This window comes from Corvus brachyrhynchos, unplaced genomic scaffold (assembly GCF_000691975.1).
Source record: "Corvus brachyrhynchos isolate BGI_N302 unplaced genomic scaffold, ASM69197v1 scaffold310, whole genome shotgun sequence".
NCBI classification, from domain to species: Eukaryota; Metazoa; Chordata; class Aves; order Passeriformes; family Corvidae; genus Corvus; species Corvus brachyrhynchos.
In genome coordinates, this window is record NW_008236213.1 from 528,076 (window position 1) to 533,307 (window position 5,232).

Genomic DNA, 5,232 nt, shown 5'->3' on the forward strand with positions numbered 1-5,232 from the left:
TGTGCTGAAATGAGCAAATGTTGAAGTAGCTGTAATTTGATGAGAAGCTTCAACAGAGAGAGATGAAAGTGATGAAGACCCTTGCTCCCAGGGAAGAAGAAGACCTCTCTTCCTAGAGATGAAGATGATCCCAGAGATAGGTGAAGAGAACCTTTGCTTCTAAACAGCTCATCCTTAAAATGGTACCCCAGTAGCTCAAGATTAGACCCTCGAAAGCAGTTGTGAGGAAAGCTGTAAGTCAGGGGAAGGGACTCTCACATGTGAGCAGAGAACCAACCGGGGCGGCTGTCTCGCTGTGATACTGAAGCCATGAGAGAACTGTTTCTTGTGGAGATGTCTCCATAGCATGAGCAAGAGAGACTCCTCTCCCTAAGTGAACTGAAAAAGATTATTATAGAGGTGGTAAACTGACTGAAAATCTCAAGGGTTGTCTTTTTACGTTGTCAGTGGGGGAAAGGAGAAAGGTGGAGGGAGGAGAAATGTTCTGAAGGTTTAGTCTGACTTTTTTTTTTCTTCCTTTTAGTTCTGTTAATAAAGTTCTTTATATTCTTTTAAGTTTTGTGCCTGCTTTGCTTTCTCCTAATTCTTATCTCACAGAAGCAAAGTAAGTAAATAATGGATTTTGAACCAAAACCACTACAATCACACATGAAGTTTCTTCTTCTCCAGAAAATTCAAGAACTAGTGCTTTGCCTGCCCTGCCAAAACAACTTCATCTCTTGAGGTGTATTTGTTACATTCCAGAGCTTATAACTGATGTAAAGATAGGTTAAGAGTTTTGAATAGACACAGTAGAGGTAAGAATGAATGACGATCAAAAAACCTAATTAAACTGTTTTGGGAAAAGTGACAACTTGAAAGGGAAAATGATAATTTTTCAGCAATTTAACATGCTATTGTGATGAAAATTGCATTCTACATAAGATGAGAGAAGTAATTTTCAAATAAAAAACATCACTGAAGTATCAAAGCTTTCAATATCTGAAATGTAATTTATTTTTTCCATCTGATAACAGAGCATATTTGATCTTGTTGTTTGGAATATGATTCTATCTCAGTTAAAAATATCCTTTTGTTGAGGATTTATTCTTGAAAGATTAAGAGGATTTCAATCAGTTTTGTGGCAAATATTAAGACTTCCTTTTTTCTTTTCTTATCAATATTGTAATGATCTGCCCTGGTCATATCTGCACACCGGAAGACACTGGGCTATCTGCAATGCTGTCCATTATCTACATTTAGACTTGAAAGAGAAAACCCAGCTGTTTGTCTCCCATTTAGGCATGGAAAACACTGTTACAATCTACTGGACACCAGCAACACAGAGGAAAACATTAATTGATGGAACCCTGTTTTAGGCTAATGCTACTGCTTTGTTTCCACAAAAGATGTGGTTTCTGCCTGCCCATTCAGGAGGCTGCTATGCTTCAGGAGATTGAGCCACCACTGCCCTGAGCTACCTACTACAAGGCTGAATTTCACCCACCTTGGAACATGGCTTTGACTAGATCCCTTTTTGTTCTTAAACAAGTTAAAATGTCCTGCTTCCCCGTATGGACTTTTATGGGTTGGCAGTGCCAGTGTCACCATACAAAGAAATACACTCTACCATGACATAGCCTGCCAAGACTTACCACCTGACATGACCTTCCAAAGGATCCTTGCTCTTCCCTAGAGCTGTGGCTGCTTTCTCTAGAGCTTTCTCATCTAGCTTAGCGGATGACACACACTCCTGAAGGGCCAAGAGAGGCACTGTGACAGCAAACTGCTTGTTGATGTGAGCTACTGGAATCTCCTAGAGGAAGGGAGAGTTTGGGAAGAAAGCTAGGTACAGGCAATGAGTATGTGGATCTCTGCTATGGCAATGCAAACGTAGCAGTCAAATATTCAACAAGAAAAATTCTTTTCTGTCATGAAATATCTAAAAAAACTTTATCTTTCATGACATTTTAATGAGCACTGTTTTGCAATTCCCTTCTAGTCCTAATCTCATAGAATAGTAGAATCATCAACATTGGAAGATACCTACAATATCATTAAGTCAAACCATCCACCCAGAACCACCACTGTAACCCCTAAACCATCACCCAGCACTGGATCCAGATATGCCCTGAAACACCTCAAGGGATGGTGACTCCACCCTCTCCTCGGGAAACCTATTCCAATGCCTGACCACCCTAACAGTGGAAAAATGTTTTCTAATATCTAATCTGAATCTCCCCTGTCTCAGCTTAAGGCCATTTCCTCTAGACCTCTCACTGCAGGCACTGTAGGAGAGACCAGCCCCCACCTGGCTACACCCTCCTTTCAGGGGATTGTAGAGAGCGATGATGTCTCCTCAGAACCTCCTTTTCTCTCAGCTGTCCTTTATGAGACATATTTTCTAGACCCTTCATGAGCCTTACTGCCCTTTGCTGGACCCTCTCCAGGAACTCAATGACTTTCTTGTCATGAGGGACCCAGAACTGGACACAGGACTTGAGGTGCAGCCTCACCAGTACGAAGTACAGTGCCAAGATGATCACCTCCCTAGTCCTGCTGGCCCCACTAGCCAAGATGTCACTGGCTGGGCACACCCTGGCTCATGTTCAGCCACTGTCACCAGCATCCCCAGGCCGTTTTCCTGTGGGCAGCTTTCCAGCCATTCTGCTTCAGGCTGGCGTTGTCATACAAAAAAAGCCTGGTTGACCCTCCTGCAGCTGAGACCTCATCCCACTGACAGAGTCTGTCCAGGTCTCTCTGCAGAGCCTTCCTACCCTCAAGCAGATCAACACTCCTACCCAAGTCGGTCTTGTCTGCAAATTTACTGAGGGTGCACTTAATTACCACATCAAAATCATCCATAAAGATGTAAAACAGACAGGAATGGCCCTGATGCCTTAGATTTTAGCTTTCATATTTTTCAAATCCTGTACTGCCTAGAGTGTAACTCTGAAGTTTATTGTAGCCTGTTAACTTCTGCTCTCTCATGCTAGGTAGACATAACAAAGCCTCTCCAGGCCTGCTCTCAAGGGACACTCAGTCCGTCCCAGGCCCAAAAAGTATAAACCAAAAGCCTCTAAAGGCGGGGCAAGCTTGGGGAAATTACATCATTCACTGAAGCTTTAATTGGAGAATTAACCCTGATATGCAAATGAACCAAACTTACAAAAGTGCAAAGAACGCATGTCCTGTCATCCATTTTGGGGTCCATCTTGGCAGTAGCCTCTGGCTCCCCAGGGTGTACCTTTGAAGGCCTTTCAAATAAATACCTACCTTTATTCCCTTATTCTTGTCTAGCCTCTGTTTTCAGGTGGCCTCTCAAGGCATCAGACCCAAAACTGAGCTTCCAGCTCCTCCTGTTTATTACCCTTACTGCATGCATTGGTGTAGATGCTTTTATTATGCATTTTTTTTCTGAAATGGTATTTCTGTCTTCTCTCTGGAAATTCCTACCCACATCTGGAACTGCTAATCCCACAAACCTCTGCTTGCTATTTGACCGGTTTAGAAAAATTTAGTGAAGGAGTGTCTTCCAACATGACACTGCCTAAAAGTCTTGTAAACATGATTAGTATTTATGAGATTATTGTCCCTCTGTAAATTAAAATATATTCCATATATATATGACATTTGAATCATAAATCAGCTCCTCTTTATCTGTATTGTCACATACAAAAGGAGAACATTAAAGACCATTTCCACATAAATAGCAAATTATGGGGCAAAAAAACCCTATGCCACTTCAAAATAAATGAACTCAAGCAGGATCTGTGTGCCAGTTTTATCAAATCTTTTAACTGTTGGACTCATTTCAGGAGATGCAGTAAAACAGCAAATGCCATACACACTCTTAGGTGACCTTCTAGATGCTGGAACGACATGTTTGAAGCCCTTCCTTTGACAGGTGGGGAACAACAAAGCCAGAACATACATCTTCCTCATCAGTGGGACTGTCTGTCCGTGGGGATATGCCAATTCAGAACTCCAGCTGCTTGGGAAGACAGACAGAGCTCTCATCCTTGGGCAGCGGTGGGTGTAAATGCACACAGCAAAAGCCATCAGCACTTTTTGATCATTCTTGCTATAGTTGCACAGGATCCTCATCAGAAACATGACACTGTCAAATAGTCTAGCAGCTTCCCTTGTACATCAGTGGGGCAGACAGAAGTTCCCCTGATACTAGACAGTTCTCTCTTTGATATTATTCATGCTGGCATCTGCTCTGGCCTTCATCCCTTGCTTCCCTGCAGTGATCTCTTTTTGGTCCATTTGTCTTGGGGCCTTGTGTCTTTGGGCAGTACATGGCAGAACTGCCTATCTCTGGGATGGTGCTGCCAGCCCCAGAGGAGCCATTGGCTCTGGGTGAGACAGGCCTGTGCCCACAAATTGCATGCAGACCATGACAATAGCTCCTTGGCTGTTGACTTCAGTGATATTTCGTCTCTCCCTATCTTTCTGCTTAAGGCCTCACCTATCAAGGTCCTGCTGCAAACGGTTCTGTAGGCATCCTCTACCTGGCTTGCACAAAGGGAGCCCATATGCCTTGGACAACTCTAAAGACAGTATCTTCCTACCGCCACTGAAATCGTCTTCCCTGTTCCCTCCTATTCCCATGGTCAAAGTAAAACAAAAGGAGACTATTAAGGTGAGCTGTAATGGCTCTACTGGACACACCCTTGATTCCCACTCCCTTGGAATTACCATTGCTCAGCATCAGTACTAATGACTGTGTTACCAAATTGACCAGTTTCCCACTACCTGTAAACAAGCTTGAAGTCCCATCTGAAACATATATCAGGAACCCCTCTTGACAATGAAGAGAATCATGCAATATCTTTCACTCATTTTGTGAGCCTTCTGTGCTCTGCTGTGGTGATAGTTTTTCTGCAGGAAGTTTTCCCAGAAGCTGGGGCAGTCTCTCACCGTGTTTTTTGTTATGCCACCTGGGTGCTGTCTCAGGATGCTGGACTTACGCCAATGTCAGATGGTTTGCCCAGTCCGAGGTTCCTGGCACTCCCTAACCAGGAGAAGAAAAAAGGAGTGAGACCATTAGCATGAGCATTAGCATGAATGTGGCCAACTCTTACAACCTCACTCACTCTCTTTCATTCTCACAGGCACACCTAGACCCGTTGCCCTTTCCAACCACACACCAACATGCAGACACATGCACACACTCACTCCTGTTTCCTGGGTATTTGCTTAATGCATTCTGTGACTTTCAAATGCCCCTTAATGTGGCAAAGGCAC

At 43.5% G+C, this 5,232-nt stretch overlaps 1 long non-coding RNA gene across 1 annotated transcript in view; it reads right to left on the minus strand.

The window, feature by feature from the left end:
- The window catches only part of LOC108449013, a 27,421-nt gene extending 22,428 nt beyond the window's left edge, over positions 1-4,993 (minus strand). The window contains exon 1 of the long non-coding RNA XR_001865113.1: positions 4,906-4,993. This is a non-coding gene — a long non-coding RNA (uncharacterized LOC108449013). The remainder of the gene's footprint in view (positions 1-4,905) is intronic.
- Between the last annotated feature and the right edge of the window lie 239 nt (positions 4,994-5,232).